The 24,905-nt window shown below is 45.5% G+C and overlaps 2 protein-coding genes and 1 pseudogene across 9 annotated transcripts in view; all 3 read right to left on the bottom strand.

The window, feature by feature from the left end:
• The window catches only part of RBMS3 (RNA binding motif single stranded interacting protein 3), a 1,589,121-nt gene that overhangs the window by 1,442,246 nt on the left and 121,970 nt on the right, over nt 1-24,905 (bottom strand). The window lies entirely within an intron of this gene.
• LOC139031190 (uncharacterized) overlaps nt 1-24,905 on the bottom strand; it is a 105,498-nt gene that overhangs the window by 52,141 nt on the left and 28,452 nt on the right. The window lies entirely within an intron of this gene.
• On the bottom strand, nt 10,204-14,505 carry LOC139031285 (large ribosomal subunit protein eL18-like; annotated as a pseudogene).

Below are 24,905 nucleotides of genomic sequence, written 5' to 3'. Positions count from 1 at the left end.
GGAATGCAAACTAGTACAGCCGCTATGTAGAACAGTGTGGAGATTCCTTAAAAAACTGGAAATAGAACTGCCATATGACCCAGCAATCCCACTTCTGGGCATACACACTGAGGAAACCAGAACTGAAAGAGACACGTGCACCCCAATGTTCACCGCAGCACTGTTTACAATAGCCAGGACATGGAAGCAACCCAGATGCCCATCAGCAGACGAATGGATGAGGAAGCTGTGGTACATATACACCATGGAATATTACTCAGCCATTAAAAAGAATTCATTTGAATCAGTTCTAATGAGATGGATGAAACTGGAGCCCATTATATAGAGTGAAGTAAGCCAGAAAGATAAACACCAATACAGTATACTAATACATATTTATGGAATTTAAAAAGATGGTAACAATAACCCTATATGCAAAACAGAAAAAGAGACACAGATGTACAGAACAGAATTTTAGACTCTGTGGGAGAAGGCGAGGGTGGAATGTTCTGAGAGAACAGCATTGAAACAAGTATACTATCAAGGGTGAAACAGACCACCAGCCCAGGTTGGATGCATGAGACAAGTGCTCAGGGCTGGTGCACTGGGAAGACCCAGAGGGATGGGATGGGGAGGGAGGTGGGAGAGGGGAACAGGATGGGGAACACATGTAAATCCATGGCTGATTCATGTCAATGTATGGCAAAAACCACTACAATATTGTAAAGTAATTAGCCTCCAACTAATAAAAAATGGGAAAAAAAAGAAAAAAAACAGTGAACTTGGCATTAACACTTGTTAAACTTAACGGATTTTAATATATTGTCTAAACTAACATAGGAAATGTAATTAAATCAGATTCAGATTGTTAAAAAAAAGTTTATATACACATATTCTTTTTTATATTCTTTTCCATTATGGTTTATTTACAGGATATTGAATATAGTTCCTGGTGTTATATATAGTAGGACCTTGTTGTTTATCCATCCTATATACAATAGTTTGCATCAGGTAATCCCAAACTCCTAATCTACCCCTTCCCTCAGCCCCAATTTGGCAGCCACAAATCTGATCTCTGTGTTCATATTCTGTTTCTGTTTCATAGGTAGGTTCATTTGTGTCAATTTATACATATATATATATATATATACATATATATATATATATATATATATATATAGAGAGAGAGAGAGAGAGAGAGAGAGATGGGGGCTTCCCTGGTGGCTCAGATGGTAAAGAATCTGCCTGCTATGCGGGAGACCTGGGTTCAATCCCTGGGTTGGGAAGATCCCCTGGGGGAGGGCAGGGCAACCCACTCCAGTATTCTTGCCTGGAGAATCCCCATGGACAGAGGAGCCTGGCGGGCTACAGTCCACGGGGTCAGAAAGAGTCAGACACGACTGAGCGACTAAGCACAGCACAGCATATATATTACTGAATCACTTAGCCCTACAGGAGAAATTAACACAACATTAGAAATCAACTACTGTTGTTCAGTCAGTTGTGTCCGACTCTCTGTGACCCCATGGACTGCAGCGCATCAGGCTTCCCTGTTTCACCATCTCTCAGAGTTCGCTCAAACTCATGTCCATTGAGTCGATGACGCCATCCAACCATCTCATCCCCTGTTGTCCCCTCCTCCTCCTGCCTTCAATCTTTCCCAGCATTAGGGTCTTTTCAAATGAGTTGGTTCTTCTCATTAAGTGGCCAAAGTATTGGAGCTTCAGCTTCAGTATCAGTCCTTCCAATGAAAAATCAGGACTGATTTTCTTTAGAACTGACTGGTTTGATCTCCATGCAGTCCAAGGGATTCTCAAGAGTCTTCTCCAGCATATTTTGAAGGCATCAGTTTTTTGGCACTCAGCTCACACATCTGTACATGACTACAGGAAAAACCATAGCTTTGACTATATTTCAATCAAAAAAAAAAAAAAAACTGTTTTCACATTCTTGATTTTGAAATTGTGTCTCTCTTGCCATGGGTTCAATTTAGTAACATATTCCTGATTCAGTTCATGAGTAGTACATCACTGTAATTTAGTTTTATCTGTTGGATCCATGTTAGCAAGACACAGGCCATAGGCCAAATCTGACCCACTTTTGTTTTTATAAATAAAGTTTTATTGAAACACCACCATGATTATTTACTTTCATATTATCTATGGCTTCTTCCTTGCTACAACAGCTGAGTTGAGTAGTTGTGACAGCTGTGACAGAGACTACATGGCTCACAGTATTGAAGACATTTTTACCGTATGGCCCTTTACAGAAAAAGTTTGCCAGCCCCTGACTCAGATTAAATACAGGCCCTTCACTCTCTCATTGCCACCACGGTTATTCTTCAGTCTCTTAAACTTGTAAGGACAATTTAAACAGCCTGGTAGAGGCATCCAACAATAACAGCTCATGAATGTACACAGAAATACCTGACTGATTTTTTTAATGATAATTTTGATTTACCCAATGATTTAGTTCAAAGAAACTCAATATTCTTTGAACATTATCTCATTTTTTTCTGACAGCTTTTATTAGCAAAAAAATAATGGGGATAACCAATACATTAAAGACATTATTTTAATCATGTAAGATATTATCAGTTCCCTAGTGCTTTCTCCCACTGTCAGTATTTTAAGAATTAATTGCTCATTTGTGCATAACACTGTACAATGCAATCTAAAAAGACATGCATTTGTCTTCCGAGAGCTTACACAATCTAAGGCAGACAAGGATGGCAGAAAAATAGTGCTCCTCAAGTAAAATGCCAAACAATCCATAGACAAATAATCCTTAGTGTAATGCATTCATAAAATTTGAGTTCAGATTTAATGGGAAGCCAATAAACAAATATGTTCATAAAAGTGACCCAACTCTCCTAACAAAGTCTTCAGTTATTTGATGGAAGGTTTCTTGGAGATGAAGTTGAAGGTGGAGTTATCAAGGTGACCTCAGAAGTAATTCTAGTAATATGGCTTGAAAGAAAGTGGAAGTGAAAATGTTAATGGCTCAGTCACGTCTGACTCTCTGTGACCCCATGGACTGTAGCCCACAAGAGCTCCAGGCCTGCCTCCCTCTTAGGGCCCCAAATGTTTACAGGACACACCTATGCAGTCCTGAGCCCACCAAAGTGAAATTCGCTCAGTCATGTCCAACTCTTTACAACTCCATGGATGTAGCCCACCAGGCTCCTCTGTCCATGGGATTCTCCAGGCAAGAATACTGAGGTGGGTTGCCATTCTCTTCTCCAGGGGATCTTCCCAACCCAGGGATCAGACCTGGGTTTCCCGTATTTCAGGCAGATTCTTTACCATCTGACTCACCAGGGAAGCCTAGTAATATGGCTTAATTACATTTAAAGGGTATAATCTGATGTAAGCATGCGCAGAGAAATTCACCCAGGAAGACTGAGAGTCAGAAGCATGCTAACATCCACCACAGGCTCTACACATGGGATGGCAAACAGGGTGCCTGAGGCCCCCCCACCCCCCGCCAAGGGTCTAATCTCACGTGGCAAGCGCCCCGACTGACCACAGCCTCTTCCAGGCCAGGCACAGACTTAAATTCTTTTCATCTCAGCACTCTAAGTGGACTTCATACTGACAAATGATCAGAAGCAGTCTTTAAATTTAAAAAGGAAAGATATCGTCTCTACTTTTAAGTCTTTGTTCATTGGACAATGACAGATGAATAATCAATGGCCTTGTTCTCTCTCCCCCAACCCAAGAAAGGGTTGACCAATGACAAATGGTAACTATACAGAGTCCTTAGACATCAACTCAGAAGGCACATCACAGGGATTATGTGTCCCCAGAGGAAAAAGAGACTGCTAATCAGAGTGAAATCCAGTGCTGTCAGAGAAGAAAGGAAGTAGGAGCAGAGGGCAGGGCTGACCAGCCCCCATCACCGAGCAAGTGGTGGGCACCACGGCTGCCCCCAGCTCCCTCACACCAAACACCCAATCCTCAGCTCCCAGGAGTGCCCCTACTGGCAGCACCCAGCTGTATCTCTCCCCAGCGGACTGCACTGCTCCCCTGAGGAGCCCCACCCAAGGACTGGGTGATACAGAAACAAAGACTGGGCCTTCTGCATGCTTCCCAAGGATCATTCCGACTCCAGGCTCCCCTGGGGTTTGACTGAGTCTTCAGTCTCAATTGCCTTGCGATTTAATTCCTTCTTCTGTGTAATCCCACTACCCTCACTTCCTTACAAATGTTCCTCAGGAGACCACTACCCCTAAAATCTTTTGCATGAAAATGTCCACCTCAGAGTCTGTTTCCAGGGAAACCAATTGAAGACACAGCACCATCTGAACAGTGGATGCCGTTAGGTACATCTTTTAGGTCCCACAACCACTCAATGAGATGATTACTGCAGTGACCATTTGAAGCATGGCTGAGCCTCAGGCAAGTTAAGTCGCAGGCTTCAGGTACATGCTGCAGCCGGGAGGTGGACCCAGGAAAGTGTCACACTGCTGAGATCCAGGACTAATTGGCAGGATGACAACAAAGAGCCCAAGCATTCAGGGGACCAGATGATACTGGGAAGGCGAAGGTTAAAAAGTTCCGAGAAGCCACAGTCTGAATGAATACAGCCTCAAAGCAAGACTAATTCTGAGACAGGAAAGGCTGCCCCTTGAGTATCAGTTATTTTTCTTACCCATGTGTGATCCCAAGCTGATGCTTGTACACACAAAAAAGCAAATAATAGTAGTAGCTAACATTTATGAGAAAGCAAACTCCAGCCTCCTTCAGAAACCTCCAGTGCCACTGTTTTACATGAAATACTCATATACATGTACACCATCTGTGTCACATACACCACCCATTTACATACACCAGGCACAGACATCTATTAGATTGCTGAGTGCAAGTCTCATGTCACTGTTTTGCAGATGAGTACAAAAGAAACCCAGAAAAGCCGACTGACTTGTCCCTGGTCACACATCTAACTGAAGACTCAGTATTAATGGAACATTCAGTTCAGTTCAGTCGCTCAGTTGTGTCTGACTCTTTGTGACCCCATGGAACATTACTCAGCCATAAAAAGAATGAAATCATGCCACTGGCAACAACATGAATGGACCTAGAAATGATCATACTGAGTGAAGTGAGTCAGGCAGAGAAAGAGAAATATAAGGTATCATTTACATGTGGATTCTAAAATGAACTTATTTAAAAAATGGAACTAGACATAGAAAATAATCTATGGTAACCAAGGAAAAGTGGGGAGGAATTTTTTAAAAGTCAGTATTAAAACCCAGGTCTCTCTCAGTGTCCAGTCCATCATGTTTCTCCAACCCCAGAAAAAGTTAGTTCTAGTGGAATTCTATGAATCTAATATTTATAATAACAATAGCTAATGTATTTTGAACCCTTTTAAACCAGATATTTTCTGCCTCTTAAATCTTTGCAAAATCTTTAGGAGATAGATACTATTATTATTATTTTAATTTTACAAAAGACGAGAGAGAGACATGGAAAGACAGAAAAAACTGTCCAAAGCTGCACAGCTAGTAAGAGAGAAAGCAGAATTTGAACCTGGCCATCTGACTCCAGTGTCCTTGGGTCGACCAGCAGAAGCCAGGGTAAAGGAGCTGGAGTTACAGACAGCCCCTTTGAATAAATAATCAAAATTGCTCTTGAGCTTATAGCTTGCAATCTCAGAGGTACAAGATGGGGCCATCCACTGGGGCGAAGAAACTGGAACTATGGAAGAACTGTGGCATGAAGATGAAATAAGTAGTTTTGCCGAGGTAATTTTGAGTAGATGATAAAAATATTGTTACATTTCATATTAAGGTGGTATTTAATATTTTCAAAGAATTTCTCCTTTGCTACAGAATTTCTATTTTATATGATCATATACATGATTTACACCAGACTGGGTTAAGTCAGTCATTTAGTAGTGGCCAGGAGATGGGGCAAAAGGAGAAGAGGGTGACAGAGGATGAGATGGTTAGACAGCATCACCGACTCCACGGACATGAATCTGAGAAAACTCCAGGAGATGGTGGAGGACAGAGGAGCATACTTGCCATAGTCCATGGGGTCGCAAAGAGTCAGACACGACTCAGCGACTGAATACCACCCAGGAGATATGGGCATCACCAAAGCCTGATCAACAGCCAAACCTAGAGGAGCAGGAGCTGGGGAGTGATGGGTGTCCCTCCAACTATGGGACAGCAGACAGGACAGAGGAGCCCCGCTCCGCCTAGGGAGGGAGGAAGCTGCTAGAAGATGCTTCGCCTGACTGAGGGACAGAATAGCCTGGAATATCCACTGATAAACAACATTCTCCATAAATATTCAGAAGCAGCTCTCACTTATTCCTTCACATGCTTTCTTCCAAGACAAGTCTGGGGTTGTTCCCCTCCCAAGCCTGGTACCTTCATCACCAAAAGGAATACCAGTTGGGAGCTGCAACTGAATTTGCCCTAGGCCGCGCTTCGAGTTGCTCTGGGACCTGTTTTCTTTGTTGCAGAGACTCTGAGCGGGTGGCCCTCTGTCTGGCCTCTGACACCTCAGTGGAAAAAAAGGAGGGACAATCCCATGAGAAGACGCATTGTCACTGACTTTCCCTCGATCCTGCATCAGTGCATTCTCCTCCTTTCTCAGATATTCACTACTCTGGGACTGCAAAATACTGTCTCCTCCTCTTCCTGCCCTCCTCGGAGTGGGGTCCTCAAGCCCAGGACTCTCCCCCAAGAACTCCTGCTCCTCCTCTGCGCTGGGACTGGTCTTCTCACCCTCACTCTATGACCCTTCAGCGCAAGCCCTTCCCCTAGACTCACAGGCCCCACCTTAACCCATCCTTTTGTCCAGAAAGACAACAGACATGTCAGCTTCTCCCAGCCCCTCCTACGACCCTGAGAGCTGGAGAAAGACCTCTGCCGGGTTCGCCGTGAGACCTGACTCCGAGGAGGCCAGTGACTCGCTGCCCTACCACCAGTGCTGCAACGGCCCAAACAGCCTGGCTCCTGCTCCATCAGCATCTGGACCAAGCCCACTTCCCCGTGAGGATGGCAATAAACACATTCTCGTCTTTATTTGGGACAGCATTCTCTCTGGGAGCAATAGCTTCACCTGCTTGAGCACTGGCATCCGGTAAGATCTGCCCACGTGCACACCCATGGGACAAATCCGTTATCAAGTACTGCTGGCAAAGAAGCGCCAGTACCTTCTGAGTATGAAACGCCATGCTCTGCTTCTCTGAGTCACCCATGACGAGTGAGACAAGTTTCTCAGGTCTGGTTTTGAAGATGAAGTCACCGAGTGGTTAGAGGCATCTCTGGCTCTGGTTCCCGAGCCATAGCAAGTTCAGGCACTTACTGAAACTGCGCAGGAGCCAGCTGCCTGCCCGCTGGGCAGTCCATTCGCCCAGCGGCCCAGGTGAAGACGGACTGCAAGGGGAGACAGGCTGGCCCCAAGGTCCCTGCTGATGGGAAGAGTGGGGGTCAACCTGGGGTCACCCTTCAGAACCAGTGTTTCAGAGGAAATTTCCAAATAATGAGCTTCCTATTAGATTAGAAAAGGGATATGTGTACGCATGCTCAGTCGCTAAGTCACGTTCAACTCTGTGAAACCATGGACTATAGCCCTCCAGAGACAGACTATAGCCTGTCCACGAGCTTTCCCAGCAAGAATAATGGAGTGGGTTGCCATTTCCTTCTCCAAGGGATCTTCCGGATCCAGGAGTCAAACTCACAACTCCTGCACTGGCAGGTGGATTCTTTACCCCTGAGCCACCTGGGAAGCCCATAGGAAAGGGATGGGAAGCCACAAAATATGGAAGTTGAGGGTTAGGGGAATCTTCAATGAGAAAATTATAGACAAAAATCACTGTCTTTGAGGTGAGTGACCATGACTTGGTTTGGCCACTGATTTACTCTGAAAATTAGGGAAAGTAGTCACGAAGTATACCTTCTGCTAAAAGGCCTAGAGGCTAACTTAAAAAAAAAAAAAAGAGTGCTTACCATTCTACTGTAAATGATACTAAACTTGAAGAGAAAATAGACCCTAACCTTAACCGCTGTCTTCCCACACTCCCAGGGCCCACCACTCACACACACTTTCCACCACATGTCTAGAAAAGCCCCCAGATCCTCAGCTGGAGTGTGGAGGAGAGAAAACAGCAGAATGGATGACCAGATACCCAAAGGAATCAGGACAAAACCAGCATCTGGCAACCAAATCAAACAGGTCCAGCACCTCCTGCATCTTAAATCACCCCAGCATTTAGGTTAATATCAGCCAGAACACTGGGGCCTTGTTGAGTTCAAACAAAAATCAATGTGTTTTGCAGAACATTTTCCAGAAAACAATGAATCTGTAAGAACAATCACTCATGGGGAAGATGATGAGGGGAGGTGAGAAGTCTTTGACTCTGCAGAGAGAAACCAAATGAACACAGAATTAGTTACATATTTAAAATTTAGGAGAAGCTGAAAAAACTAAAGTCGCTTATCCTTTATAAAACAGTACTCCAAGGCAGGGCATGATAGATAACCCCATATAAATCCCGGAGAGTAAACAACGCTGAAGAAAAAATGGACTCCCTCTACCAATATTGGCTTTAAGACGAGAAAAAGGCTGAGACAGACAAAAGATTCTCCCCCCAGAACCACTTGTATTCCTGCTCCTTCCACTAAAACCAAACAAGGCTGTCAGTCCTAGGGGTAGGTGTGCAGCTCACCATCCAGAAAATCAGGAGGCCTCAGTGGTCTCAGACCTGCTTTACCCCTCCCAACAAGGCTGATGTTTGGATAATCAACAATTGCCCCAACCCAGAAGACACCAGAATGTGAGAGTGAAAGTGTTAGTCATTCTGTTATGTCCGACTCTTTGGGACCCTATGAATAGTAGCCCACCAGACTCCACTGTTCATGGGGTTCTCCTGGCAAGATAACTGAAATGAATTGCCATGCCCTTCTCTAGGGGATCTTCCTGATCCAGGAATCAAACCTGGGTCTCCAGTACTACAGGCAGATTCTTTAATGTCTGAATACTTAAAAGCAAAACAAAACTTCTAACCTAGTTGGAAAATGGTTGTAATCCTGAATGTCTCTGCATGGCCCCCAACCTGACAGTCCTTGGTCTATCTTTGGGAACCTTCTGAAACCTCCCCACGAGTCAGCATCTAAATGCTAACAGTAGTAGACTTCCCTGGTGGTTCAGTGGCTGAGAATCTGCTGCCAATGCAGGGGACACGGGTTTGATCCCTGGTCCAGGAAGATTCCACATACTGCAGAGCAACTAAGTCCACGTGCCACAACTAGTGAGCCCGCGCTCTGCAGTCAGAGAGCCACAAAGAGAAGCCTGTCACCCCACCTCGAGAGCAGCCCTGACTCACTGCAACTAGAGAGCTCCATGCGCAGCAATAAAGACCCGGCACAGGCAAAAATAAATCAAAGAAAATTCTAAAAACAGTAAAAATAATAATAACAATAATAATAATTGCTAAGAGCAGCCATATCTGATGCCTCCAAGAGCCTGCTTTAGGCTTAAGGCCAGGATGGTCAGGGTGAGTGGTCCCTATGCCTTACCACTTAGTGAATATTAGCATCTCTCCATCCTCTTTCCTCTCCTTGTGGTTCTCAAGCAAGAGGATCATACAAGGTTACTTCTCCCCAGGCAAAACCACCAGCGCACCATCCCCATATCAGCCCTGCAGAGATGCGGTTTCCAAAGTACCTTTCGAAGCAGTGCCTTTCCTTTCTCCCTGGTAACGTAATACATAGCACTTCAAGAGTGCAGAAAGCTTGGACTTGGCCTCAGAGAAACCTGGGTTTAAACAAAGATCTTCCCCTAGCTCCGTGGCCATCGTGCAGCCAAGGTCCTGAGCCTCAGTTTTTCCACCTACAACACTGAAGTTCGACCAAGGACTCTGCAGGGTTTGGGGGGGATTGAAGGTAGCGTGCACCAAGTGCCAGGCATGGTACTGGGCATCTGCGAGGAACTTACTGAAATGTTCTAAGGCTATGCTCGCCCTAGCCCAGGCAGTAGGTAGGACCCCTGGAGCGAATACTCATGTCTGTCTCTGTGCTCAAGATGCGCTCCTCTCATTTCCTGAAATTTCTGTCTACTGTCTATTTTATGCAATAATGATCAACATCCTGCTCTCAGGGCCCACTTGGATAGATGCTTGCTGGAAAACCAAGTCCAGTCCAGGGGTCCCCAATGCACCCGTATCTCTTGCCTCCATGACAGGACAACCCCAGGACCTCAACAACTACAGACCATCCATAACCACCTTCTCACGTGTGAAAAAGGACCAAAATGACACCCAAGACACACTCAACTGACATCGGCTTTGGAAATCCTGATACGGGGACTCCACCGAGTTAACATCTTGCCCTGAGAACTGGCAGCCACAGAACACCAAGGTCGAGCAAGACCCCCACTCCGCAGCAGAGGGCCTGCTGCCTGCCGGGTCGTGCTGCGAGGCCAGGCTCGCAGCTCTGGCTCCCAGGCCCTCCGCAACGCTGCTGTCAGGGCCAACGCCCGGGAATTTCACTAAGAGGCCAGGGTATGATGCAGTGCTGACAGCTTCCCCTTGTCTAGACAAGCTCAAGGCCAGGCCGACATATACTGAATTTCAAAATATCCTAAGTTTGAGAGTCAGGATGTGCGTTGATACAAAAGTCCTCAATGACAGAAGCTACTGTGCACCGAGCATGTTTTGGGCACCATGTACTGTGCTCAAGATCCTCCACCCGTCATTTACAGCCATTTCAAAACAAACATTCCCTCCATTATACACACGGGGCCACGGAGGCCCAAAGAAGTAAAATGCTTTGCCTGAGTCACACAGCTAGGAGAACGCCAGGATGCAAACAGGTCTGCTTTACCTCCAAAGCGCCAGTATCCTTCAGGGTGCCATGCCTCCTACTCATATTTAATTCTGACACTGGGGTGGAAAGTATCATCTCCATTTTGCAAGTGAGGAACTGGAAATGTAGAAAGATCTACACTTGTAAGGGTACAGACAGTGTAAAAACCCAATCACACTGTTCCCCTCCATCTAAAATGCATGCACGTGTGCAGACACTAAAAGTAGAAGAGTTAGCATTTATTTATTAAAAAAAAGAAAAAAAGAAAGAAATTTGGGGGACTTCCCTCGTGGTCCAGTGGTTAAGACTTTCCCTTCCAATGTAGGGGATGGGGGTTCGATCCTTGCAGGGAAATAAGATCCCACATGCCTCCTGGTCAAAAAAAAACAAAACATAAAACAGAAACAATATTGTAACAAATTCAATAAAGACTTTAAAAATGGTCCACATCAAAAAATCAAAAATAAAAATTAAAAAATTTGAGGCAGCCCTGGGGATGGGTGGAGAGAGAAAATGAGTGAAGACAATTCAGGATTCAGACAAGGTAAGCCAGCTGCCTGCATGAGGTCTATCAGCTCCATCTTCCCTGGAGACCGTCTCCATCTCCAGGAAAATAGTAACCTGGGCCTGTGTGCTAAGTCCCTTTAGTCGTATCCAACTCTGGGTGACCCCATGGAGCCCGCCAGGCTCCTCTTCCATGGGATTCTCCAGGCAAGAATACAGGAGAGGGTTGCCATTCCCGTTTCCAGGGAATCTTCCCAACTCAGGGATTGAACTCATGTCTCTTACATCTCCATCTCTTGCATTGGCAGGAGGGTTCTTCACCACAAGTGCCACCTGGGAAGCTCAAGTAACCTGTGGGTTTCCCCAAAATCAAGTTTGCCCTCAGTCATTTTTTTAGCATCCAAAATATTTCTCATAGCAAGGCAGAGCCTGGGGTTAGTTTTGTAGCCCCAGTCAGCTTGTAGGCATCTGGCGTAGTCGAACTTCTGGCCCTCGGAACTTACACAGTATTTGGCGTGGCTCTTCGGGGTTCATGTACGAAATTCCTGTACGCCTCTCAGCCCTTGCGAGGACCAGAGAGGACAGTCACAGCCCTTGGGGAAGTCCAGAGACAGCTGGTCGAAGACAGCCCTGAGAATGCAACTCTGGGTGCAGCGGCTCACTCACAGGGCACACACCTTCAAGTTGGGCACTTCCTGGACACACATTTGGCCTCCATGGTGGCTCAGACGGTAAAGAAACTGCTCTCAGTGCAAGAGACTCGGGTTCAATACCTGATTGGGAAGATTTCCTGGAGAAGGAAATGGCAACCCACTCCAGTACGCCTACCTGGAAAATTCCATGGACAGAGAAGCCTAGTGGGCTATAGTCTATGGGGTCGCAGAGTCAGACACAACCGAGTAACTATCACTTTCATTTTCTGGACACATGCACATCATCGGTTACAGTCCCCACAACTGCAGCTGTTTTGTCTTCTCCCGCAGGAAGATCTTCATCTTCAGTATCATCCAGGAAAGGGCAGAGGTGGCCAGTTGATGCCACTCCTGAACAATCTCTTTAGAACAACTTGATTGAAGGTGTAGTTGGTTTGTCTGACCAGAAACCTGCACAGCTTGACCAACAGCCTTAGGCAGATGTCCTGGCACTCAGGCTTCTTGCCTCAAACCTTTCACTTCTTGCTGTGGTGGATGTCAACTCCCACGACGGTGCCTCCTACTTACCCAGGTTCAGAAAGAAAGAGCTTGCCCTCAGTCTTTGCTTTCTTTTTTTTTCAAACAGGCCTCACATTCCCAGCTCAACAGTGTGGTGGAGGAAGTATGTTTGTCCCGTCCCAGCAGGGCTGCCAGACTGCAGATCATCTCCCGTTCTCCTGCCTTCCGGGACTTGAACCCAGGACTCGCGATTTATTTCAATCATGCAAAGTGCTCTCTTCCCTTGATCTCTGGCCTGATGAGTTCAAGGAGTTTCCTCTGATCAGCCCAAAAGGTGACATGTCTCATCTGATAGGAACTGTTGATTATTTCGCAAAAGGTGAACATGTGACTCAGACAGTCAAGGAGAAACCGAGACTGCAGTTAGCAAACACTGCCTGCTGCAGGTGCCCACAGAGAGCTCGCTGGGGCTTGAGTTCACTGCCTTTGTTTCAAGCGAGCAGCACAAGCACCACTGTTGGAGAATATTAAAAGAGTAAATGATGACACCTTTACAAACCTGGCAGGCCCTCGCACCAAGGGGCTTTAGCATCACCGCTGTGAAACCATCCCAGGCAGAGCGAAAGGAAACAAATGCTCTGACCAGCAAAACACATCTGCAGGTAGTCCTCCCAGGACACTTCAGCAGAAGCTAATATGATGTAAAACTTAAATTTAAAAAAAGGAAAAAAGCACAGGACGAAACTTTCTTCAAGATCAAAAATTTCACAGAGAAGGTGCTGGAGCAGCTTCACTGGCTCACAAGGTTGAGGACTTCCCTCTGCCTGGGCTGTGATGGGAAACACAGGCTCTGGGCCCACATGACCTTGGCGTTCCAGCTCTCACCCACGAGGGCAAGTGTACAGAACACAGCTCAGGGCTTTGCCACCCCTTAGATGTTGTAGCTCTTCTGAGCACCTCTTAAGAGTGGCTGCTTTAATTAAATGGGACTCTGAGATTCATATTTCTAGAAAAAGTATATAAAATTATACACCTTCAGAGATGATCCAGTTCATCTGCCTCTGGGCTTCAAACAGAAAAACAGGAAGGCATGCGTGGGGAACGACTTGCAAAGGTGCTCTTGGAAAGTTTTAAAAGATCAGTTTAATAACTATGAGGGAGCTCAGAGTGAACCAGAGTGTTCAGAGAAAAAAACAATTAGATTTCCCCCCATCTTCTTAATGAAAGAAGCCTATCTCAATTAGGGAGAACTTTAATAGGCCTTGATAAATATTAAAATTAACTTCTGCCTAATTAGAAAGGGAAAGTATTAGTCGCTCAGTTGTGTTCGACTTTTTGTGACCCCAGGGACCACAGCCCGCCAGGCTCCTCTATCCACAGGATCCTCCAGGCAAGAAAACTGGAGTGGGTTGCCATTTCCTCCTCCAGGGGATCTTCCCAACCTGGGGACTGGATCCAGGTCACCTGCATTATAGGCAGAAACTTTACCATCTCAGCCACCAGGGAAGCCCCCCTGCCTAATTAGGTATACTTGATGTTTTTCAAATTTACACTGTAATACCAACTTCCAGCAATATTCATCTCAGAAAGCACAGACCCCTATCTGGCCCCTACACTCTCCTGTTTAGAGGGACTGGAGACATGTGAGACACTGTCTTTCCCTTTCCTTCAATGGAAGTGCATGAGCAGGGCCTTCCCAACCACCCTCTGTGGCTGCCTGACAGTCTCTGGACCAAGCTCTGCCAGGGCACTGTCCTCCGCCCCGAGTCTGTCCATCCCTCACTCGGTCTTCCTCAGCACAGAAGGGGGCGCCACCATCATCCCAGCTGTTCAAGCCCAGGAACAACAGCAACACCTCCACTCCCCATCTTTCCAGTAACATACTTCCAGTTACCTCCGAACCAGAAAACAGATCAAAAATCTGTTAGTACCGGGGGCAGTGTGCGCATATATGCTTTGGATGAAGACTGAAGTAAGCAGCTTGTGTTTGGGGTTGTACTTCTACACTCATTTAGCTGCTCCGGACACTGTACCTGCTCCCGTCATATTTACAGGCGTGCTGCATGGAGCTCGCTAAAGGGAAAACCACCTCTGGAAAAGCAGTCTAGTGGCAGCAGTGGTAGTAAAAAATTTAATAATAATTCATAATCATATCAGTTCATATTTATTGAGCCCACTAATTCTCAAGTACTTTCCTAATTTCTTTATATATTTTAATTCACTCAATCTTAACAATGATCTTATGAGATAAGCACTACTGTTACTGTGCTAATTATGCAGATGCATAAACTGAGGCACAGAGAGGTTAAAACTAAATTGTCAGAGTGAAACAGTTAATTAAAAATTAAATTAAATGTTAAAAACAATGATGCCTTAAAATAATTTATGACCGACAACATACAAGTCCATCAATCACACTCTATGACTTGTAGAAATATTTGAAATGACAGCAAAAAAAAAAAAGATAGACTTTTTAAAAAGTGAAAAAGCCAATGGCAGAAGCAAGAAGAAATTTTAAATAGCACTTGTACACATACAGTCATGAACTAGAAGAATCATGACTTAGAAGAAATACTTTCGTTGCTCTTTAAGATGGAAAAAAAATCACCACCACAATACTGTCTTTTTTTAATCTTGACCTCATATAATCAATGGCAAAATTCATTCAAATGTTAACACTGTTGGTGGCTCACGCGCCGTGTGTCCTTGATACGCATGTGTGCACCGTGAAGGGCTGCTGTGGGGATGACTCAGAATGCAGCCTCCTGGGGGCCTGGGAGACAGGTGCTCCCTTCACCACATTCTTGGGGACACCCTAAAGGGAGATGACGGTTGAGCCTGTTTTTGCCTGAGTTTCCGGGAATTTACCTGGTTCAGAGACATGGGGGTGAGGGCCCCAGGGAACGTGGCGGGAAGGAGGCAGGGCCAGCACGGCAGCCACCAAGTGCTTCCAGTCAGCACCACGCAGACCGCGCCCGGGCACAGAGTGAAATGCACCTTCAGGCTTCAGGCTCCCTCTGCACAAAGGTGTGTCCCGCAGGGCAGGGGATGCCAGGCTTCCAGGCTGAACATGTGGTCCTCAGGGCATCCCATGCCTCTGTGTCAACAAGGAGGTCTCGGGACAGGCCAGAGGTGAGGCACGGTCGGGGCCACCTGGGTGGAGCCAGGAGGGTGTGAGGCGGTCGCAGCAGCAGCAGCTGGAGGAAAAGCTGAAGCCCAGAGGGAATGACACCCTTGAGGGGTTCTGAGGAAGGCTTGGAAGGGTGTGCGTGTCATGAGCTGAATCCTGGAACCCAAAGGGGGCTGAGGAGCAGCCCCACTGCAGCCTGGAGGCCCGGAGGGGCTTCCCATGGCGTGCCTGTATCACCTACTCAGATCAAACACAGAAAGCAAGCTCACGGCCATTCAGACGTCACAAAACTGGAAAAGATAACTCAGACTGAATGAGTGAACCAAAGTTCTAAAGATCTAGACAGGCTGGAATGATGGGCGACAATGAGTCAGATGAAATTTAATAAAGGAAGGAGATGGCTTGACGGGCCTTGGCTGGATGAATCACCAGGAGGAATGAACATTTATTTGCAGGAAAAAATCATGACAAGAGAGTATTTCATCTCTAATTCCTTCTCCTGAGGGGCTGCGCAGAGGCACCAGAGCACACACAGCACAGCATCATCAACCCACGTCCACAGCCAGGCTGCTCCTCCTCCAGACACCAATCCCCTGGTCTCTGTGCTCCATCCAGGAGCGAACAAGAATGGCTTGTTGGGCGTGCTCTCCATGCTTCTGTTTTGAAAACGCTCAAACACAGAAACGAGGGCTTCCCTGGTGACTCAGCAATAAAGAACCTGCCTGCAATGCAGGAGACGGGGGTTCGATCCCTGGGTTGGGAAGATCCCCTGGAGGAAGGCATGGAAACCCACTCCCAGTGTTCTTGCCTGGAGAATCCCACGGACAGAGGAGCTTGGCAGGCTCCAGTCCATAGGGTTGCAGAGTCGGACACGACTGAAGCAGAAAAATTAAAAGAATACCACAATGAACTCCCACAGCCCTGTCACCTAGATTTGAATTACTAACCTATTGCCGTGTTTGGTGTATGTGCTTGTGTGTGTGCTTACCCCAAGCATTTGAAAGTAATTCAAAACACATCAGCATACATCACATGATCACACGTCATGATCACATTGACAACTAGCAACAATTCTCTCATAATATCCAATGTCCAGCCTAGGTTCAAATTTCCCCAACCTGCTCCTAACATCTGTTATAGGTTTCCTTGTTCACACCAAACCCAGTCAAGGTTCCCACGTTAACTATGGCTGTCCTATCTCTAATAATCCAGAAGAATCTTGCCATGCTGCTGGTTTCTAGATCCATCTGGTTGCTTACTTTTTGTGTCACTCTGATCCCTGTATTCTCAGTATTTCCTATAAACTGGAAGTCACAACTATGTTATAATTAATTTCACCATGTGCATCTCCAACAAGAAGGCTCCACAGACAGTGGTTTTCCAAAGCCTGGTACCATGTTACAAGGCACACCGCACCCACCTGTCTCACTTTTACTGATAAATCTGACTACATGGATAAGCAGTGATCACAGCATCTCTCCCTTATGAACACTGTATGTTTTTGTTTTTGTTTTTTACAATTAGCAAGTAATTTGTGGCATCATGTTTCCATGATGTGTGAGTATATTTTCCCCATGATCACTTTCCATAAAGATTTTAATATCCATTGATGATCTTTGTCTGGGTTGGTAGTTTCACAGGAACTGTCAAAATGGGGATTTTCTAATTCTGCCATTACTTCTTTATTAACTGTCATTCTTCATGAAAAAATTCATCCCTCAGCAACTGCAAATAAACTACAGTTCTTCCTGAAAAATCACACTGGATGTGTATATCCTCCTTGTATACGAGAATTCTGACCAAGCAGTGCATGGTCTGTAATGAGGACTGGCAAACTTTTCTGGAAAGAGTTCTCTATTTTAAGCTTTATAGGCCATGTGCTCTTTGTGGCAAACAATCAGCTCTGCCATTGCATGAAAGTAGCGGTGGATCACCCATAAATAATTGAATGCAGTTGTCATCTGATAAAACTTTATTTACAAAAGCAAGTAGAGAGCTGGTTTGCCCTTAGGCCATAAATTGCTTACCCTGAGCTATAGCAGTATCATTTACTTTTGCTACTTTTTCTTTGCTCCACTGAGTGGCTTTCAAGGACTTCCCGGGTGGTGTGAGCAGTAAAGAACCGCTTGCCAATGCAGGAGTCATAAGAGATGTGGCTTTGATTCCTGATTCTGGAAGATCCCCTGGAGGAGGGAATGGCAACCCACTCCAGTATTTGTGTCTAAAGAATCCCATGGACAGAGGAGCATGGTGGGCTACAGTCCGTAAGGTTGCAGAGTTGGATATGAGTGATGCAAATTAGCACACATGCACGCAGTTGACTTCTATAGCCCTTTGCATCTGTTATGCAGTATGTCCTTCACAACAACCCTGGTGCCTGGGAGAAGCACACACACAATTGCTGCAGGCAGAGGATGGGAGGCTCAGGAGGATTCCAGTGAGGCGTCAATCTAGTGCCCCAGCTCCACGCCTTGACGTTCTCATCTCTACTGTCTCTCATCCTGTGATGGAAGTGAAAGTGAGTCACTCAGTTGTGTCTAACTTTTTGCAATCCCATGGACTATACAGTTCATGGAATTCTCCGGGCCACAATGCTGGAGTGGGTAGCCTTTCCCTTCTCCAAGGGATCTTCCCAACCCAGGGATCGAACCCAGGTCTCCCGCATTGCAGGTGGATTCTTTACCAGCTAAGCCACAGGGGAAGCCCAAGAATACTGGAGCAGGTAGCCTATCCCTTCTGCAGGGGATCTTCCTGACCCAGGACTCAAACCAGGCCTCCTGCATTGCGGGCAGATTCTTTACCAGGTGAGCTATCAGGGAGGCTCCCTGTGGATGGACACAGGCCCAAACCCACCATCAGGAACAACAAATGCAATGCCCCAAAGGCTTCTGAAAACTGACAGGTCAAACATGCTAATCACCAAAGTATGCCTTCCCCAGGAAGTCAGCCACTTATTCGCTAGGATGAAAAATAAACCATTACAGTGTAAGTATGCTCTGAAGACTAATAGTTATATTTTCATTTCCATGAAAAGAAAACAAAACTTTAAATGTTCTGAAATGCATAACCCAGATGTAAATTAATATCTGGGCTTATGTTTGTTAATAGAATTTCAAACTACATAGAAGTGAAAACCCTTCATATTGCTGTTTAACTTTGCAACTAAATCTATCAAAATGTCAGAAGCCACAGTAGGAAAACACACACATGCACATGTGTACATGCACACACACACACACACACACACACGGACACATCGAAAATTATAAAGTTAATATACCCCCTAGTCAGTTAACACCATTGTTGTTAATACAATGGTTAATACAATACTGCTATTGTTAAAGACAGAAATGATCCTTAGATGATTAAGTAAAATGCCTATTTTTGCCTAACCATGAAGCTTGCATCCAAGCTGGGAAAAGAAAATGAGTTAAATTCACAGGAACAAGCTCCAAATCTATTATTGATTCTCACCAGCACACAATCTTAGTGAAAACAGAACACTGAAGGAATCAAATCCCTTTTTTTCTTTAATGCAGAATACGCCTTGAACTCCATGGGGAAAGACCAGATGCTTAAAGCTGGAAAAATCTTAGCCATCGTTTTCCAGTTCCTCCTTCATCGAGAACTGACAAAGTTTCAGAGACACAGCTGTCCTTTCACCATGAGACAAACACGTCAAGGAAGAGGAAGGAAGCTGGGTTTTAACAGGCAGCTCATACAACCTGATAGTTACATTAAAGGCCTAATCCTAACAGTTTCAGGGAGAGGAATATATGCCCTAGGTTTAATATCTTAAAGTTATATATAAAGCTAATAAATAGTTAAGTATGATATATTCTGTTCTCTGACCTTGAAGAATACTTCATAAGGTTTTCAAATGTGTGCAGAGTCATGGTTTTTATATAACTGAAAGTCAGCAAACTATTGAAGACAAGTGAGTTTGCTGTTGGGCACACCTGGTGTCCTGCGGATGGGCTGGGCCTCTGGACGAGCAGTGATGAGCCACCACCAGGAGCCCACTGCGCCAGGCAAAGCCCCAGCTACCAAGAGAAGCAAGACAATGGCTGCTCAGCGCTACTGAAAATACCACTTTTCTATACAATAAACTGTTGCACTCTTGCTGAGAGGAGGGCTTTACAATCCAATTAGTCTCTTGTCTTCCCTAAGTGCTTCTGCTGCTCAATCCTCCCCACTCCAGAGCAGCACCTGATCCACAGGGCCCAGCCCACACACCCTTCCGGCATCGGATGCAGGCATCTCATCCTTTGTTGGTGACACGGGGCAGGAGACAGAGGAAAGCCTTCCCTGGGGGCCGAGCAGCATTGGCAGTCAGTATGGTGGGTATTCAACTGCTCTGTGGAGGGCTGAACGTCGAGAAGGAGGAGGGATGGGTGAGATGAATAAATACAGCTTAAATAGGACATTGACATTTTAAGTGTTTAAGGGGTAACACCGAGACTTGTAAAAACTTTAAGTGGGATTGTTTCATTAGAAATAAGAAAGTGAGTTTTGCGAGAACAAATTGGTGGCAGTTATTGAACAAAATAAAAGCACTTCAGGCTGATACACAAGCATTCCGACTACAGGAAACCAGGAAATTTTTAAACACATTCCTCAAGCCACAACTGGTGAAAAGGTGCTAAGACTACATCGTCACACACAGAGAAGCCGGGTGTGCTCCCAGAGGGTCCCCTTATAGTCAGCCCAGGGACAGCCAGCCTGTTTGCCCCCTCCTCTAGCTGCTTGGATTACAACAGGTAGCAATGCTGTCTGTCTGATGGGCAAAGGCATTTATGGTCAGCAGAAAGTCTGATGGATTGTTTGCAAATTATCCACATTGGCAGCTAGGATCTCTTTCCCCCCAAACTGCAGAGAACAGAAGACTGCAGTCTGAACTTTTCTCTTTATACCTTCTTCTTGCTTCTCATCTTCGTGGTTGCCCATTAAAAGTGATCGCCTTTGGAGGGGAGATCAGAAATCCTGAAGGAGGGGTCTGTTCTTCCAAACGAGACCGTAAAGACGGGGGTGTTTTTCCATAAAGCTGTTTTTCCTCTGATCTCTTCATTTTGCAGCTAAAATCTTTCAACCTCCTTGGGATGAAAGAGGAACTGCAGAATATTGATTTTTTTTCCTTCCCCCTATAAATTCATGACAAATGGGGAACAAAAGCTTACCTGGAAGTGTAGATGTCCAATTAAAATTTTACTCTCAAGTGAAAACTTCTCTCAAAAAGGGGGAGGGGGGTGGCGCTCCACTTCCACAGTCCTCCTGTGTCTCCATCCTCCTGGGGACATGTCCCAGGGGACTCAAGAAACAAGTCATGAAAATAACTTAAGTGTGTGTGTACGTGCACATACATGAGTGCAAAAAGTGAGAAGCATCTCTCAACACACTTTGTTCCTATGGGTCAAAAGGGAGATAACGTGGCACCTGCTGGGAGGATGGTGGGGTTTTGCAGATTTGGTAGCGATGGGGGTCCAGTCCTGTGGAGGGCCAGGGGAGGCCTAGAAAGGTGTGAGTACTGCATGAATGACAAGAAGTCAGAAAACATCTGGAGAATGAATTGGAGCCACCCTCAAATAGGCCCATTTCATAAAGGTTTAGTGTTTGTTTTTTTTTTAATGTGAACCATTTTTAAGGTTTTTATTGAATTTGTTACAATATTGCTTCCGTTTTTGCTTTGTTTTTTTGACTGCAAGGCATGTGGAATCTTAGCTCCCCGACCAGGGACAGAACCCACAACCCCTGCATTGGAAGGTGAAGTCTTAACCACTAGACCTCCAGGGAAGTCCCCAGGCTTAATGTTTAAATTAGTTCTTTGCTCACTTTTTGGTTCTTGCCCCCGATTCTCTCTTCCCGTCTCATAGCATCCCTGCCCACATCCCTGCTGGATGAGTTTTCTCCACTAGTCTCTCTCTGCCCCTTCTCCAGCCACCACTTGAAACTATTGCTGGAAAGGTTTTTAAAAAATCAGTCATAAAAACACTGCTAATTACAGAAATTGGTTATGAAATGTTGGCATGACGACTGATGCTGCACCCCAAAACAGAAAGATAACCACCTAAATACACACAGATGTACAGACATTCACACTCATGTACCTGTGTGTGCACCGCACCTACACAAACACACACTCAAGGTTCTCACACACGTGCATGTGTGGGCACACAGGTGCACACACCTATGTGTGCACATGTGCATACACATGGTTCTAAAAGAGTCTGCCCATCCTTCACCTCTCAAGGTTCACTGTGTCACCCTAAACAATACCGCACTGTTCCACTGAATAGCACTCTAATGATCGTCCAACCTTAACTTGGTCATCATCTCTTGGGAAAGCCAAAGAATGCCTTTGAGTAATGGATTTAGAGGCATAAACTCTAATATCAAATCCTAACTTGCTCACCCAGGTTCAGCCCCGGGAGACCCACAGGTTCCTCAGGTTCCATGCTTCCTATCTTCCCCACATGCCATGCTAAATGAAAAGGAAGGCATCTAAAATCCCACAAAATTCTCTCTAAAGGGATCCCAGTATTTTGAGCCAAATACATGATTCTCAAAACTTGGCTTTACTGTGAATGTGTGCTGAGTTGCTTCAGTCATGTCCGACTCTCTGCAACCCTGTGGACCATAGCCTGCCAGGCTCCTCTGTCCATGAGATTCTAGAGGCAAGAATACTGGAGCACGTTGCCATGCCCTCCTCCAGGGGATTCTCCTGACCCAGGGATTGAACCCTTGTCTCTTACGTCTCCTGCATTGGCAGGTGGGTTCTTTACCACTAGTGCCACCTGGGAAGCCTTTTACTATGGATAAAGACCTATAATACAAAGATGTATGGCTCAGTTCCCCACGTCACAGACATGGTTTTATTAATTCCAAAATCAAAATGCTTGAGAAGGGAGTTTTAATAGACATGTATTTTGAACTTATCTGACCAAGCAGATAAGTGAGTAGGGGGTGCTGAGTGCACCAGGCAATTTGGCTCCTCAGTACAAATTTCAAAAAACGAACTTTGAATATGTTCACTGACAGATAAATCAGTTTACAAGGCCTTAGAAAAATGCTACATGGGAGGTACTCTTTTCCTGGTCTCCTAAGCTTTCCCAGGAACCCCCAAGCATTCTAAAACCTCCTTCATGCTTCCATCCATCCACTGACCCATCGAACAAATGTTTACCAAGTGACTATCCTGTGCCAGGCACTGCTGTATATCAGGGACTCAGCATATAGCAAAACAGATAGAGCCCCTTACTTCATGGACTTTACACACCAAAAGATAACATTCTGTAATGAAATTATCCTTCAGTTAAAAAATAAATTTAAAATAAAACAAAAAGAGAAGATAACAGTTATTCAAAAAGGAGAAACACAAATGAACATCACAAAGTATTTTGCTAAAGACTATAAAGGGAAAAAAGTCTCTGCAAGAGAATAAGCAAGAACACAACCCTTGTGCAGTTAGGCATGGCTTCTCTGAAGAAGTGACAATGTTGCTGAGAAGGAACGGATGTGCAGGTGCTAACTGGTGAAGAAAAAAGAGAGAGAGGAGGGTTCCCAGGGAGCAGCAGAGACCATGTGAAGAGCTGGAGGCCAGAGAGAGTAGGAGGTGTGGTCAGGCGCTGACCAGAGGCCGGTGAGACAGCAGGATGGTGAGGGGCACGTGGATGGGGCTAGGAAGGCCAGCTCACCACATCCGGCAGCCCTATGGGCCCGAACATGCAGGCCCCCCAGTCTGGGGAGAACCTGGGATATCAGGAGGGGAGTGACACCACCTAACTCAGTTTTTAAGAGACCACTCCAGCCTCCTCCTGGACTATGAACTTGGGTGCTGAGACAGAGGTAAAGAGACTGTTTAGCATATAGGTTCCCAACGTGAGGTCTGAGGACGAGTGTCACCAGCCCCACCTGGGAACTTAGAAAAAGATTCAGGCTTACCAAATTAGGAGCTCTGCGATGAGGCCCAGCAATCTGTGTTTTAACAAGTCCTCCATCAAAGCCTGCAACCACTAGTTTAGGAGGTTACCATAGAGTCCTGGCAAGAAACTACAGTGACTTATAATAGGCTAGTGGTGGTAGAGGTGAAGACTAGTAATCCAGGAAAAATTCTTAGGTATTAAGACTGTTCCTTACCAAATTGGCAGAGGTGAATAAACAGAACTCCTGTGCAGCTGAAGTCAGCCAAGCACACCAACAGCCTGCATTCAATAAGAAGCACCAGTCACACACATGTGGTTCCTTCTTTGATGGTTAGGTTAGCAGGGAAATTGAACTGCTCAAGAGAGAGAACTTTGTGAAAGGAGGTCCCACAGGCCTATATGCAGAATGTTACATTGTGGCAAGGACACCTGTGGCCGCCAAATGTAACTTTCCCGAGGATTCCTGGGGCTCCTGTGAGGTCCACCAGCCACAGCAGCCCCCACACTGGAGCCCTGCCACCTCTCCCAGGTCTCTTTTCCCCCAACACCCCTTCCAAAGACTCATTATGCTGGGAGATGTCCATTTATACAAAAATGCAACATAAATTCCATTTAATGACTATGAAATGCATGGTAGAATCTCCCAGCTAAGTAAGAGTCAGTCTGTTTAAATAGCTCTCAAATGTTCCAGCTAAGACTCTATTCCATGTCCTCAGCCAGAATCCTCCTATCAGTGCAGATGGGCTCACAGGCTGTGAACAAAATCATCAGAGGGATTAGAGACACTCCCAAAGGCAGGAGAGGCAGAGTGACCAGGAGAGGCCCCCTCCTCAGCAACATCAATCAGGCACACCAAACTGCCCAGCGAAGCAACGTCTCGCTCCAGATAGAATGGAGATGGAAAAAACACACGGCAAACATCAAGAAAGAAGCAGTAGCTCCAGTAATATCTTCATCCAAAAACAAACCCCAAACTTTACCATCAGTCAATGTTCTTTCCTTTTATTATTTTCTCAAATAAAGCTGAGAGAGTGGGAGTTTTGCTGGGGACAAATGATTTCTTTGATTTCGTTCTTTAAAGTTTATTTGTTCTGGTCATTTTCTCTCATTTGTTCTTAACAGATCAATAGCTGCCTTCACTTCCTCCCCCACAATTTAGCAATCTGGAAGGGAATGAGTTTCTGCAGAAAAACAGTGACTCATTGAGGGGTTTGGGTTGGGACATCCACACAGATTTCAGTTTGGGGAAACCTTCCTGTTCAGGATTGATGTCAGCACCTCAGCTGGGTTTAAGATCAAATATTTAGTTTGGGGAAAATATAATTACTTCTGAATTAAGGAACCTTAGACATGAATAAAATAACAACAAAAAATGATGCTTCTGTTCAGTCCCTAAA

Source organism: Odocoileus virginianus, chromosome 26 (assembly GCF_023699985.2).
Source record: "Odocoileus virginianus isolate 20LAN1187 ecotype Illinois chromosome 26, Ovbor_1.2, whole genome shotgun sequence".
In the NCBI taxonomy this organism is placed as follows: domain Eukaryota; kingdom Metazoa; phylum Chordata; class Mammalia; order Artiodactyla; family Cervidae; genus Odocoileus; species Odocoileus virginianus.
Note: the sequence above shows the minus strand (reverse complement) of the source record. Positions and strands in the feature narration are given on the sequence as shown.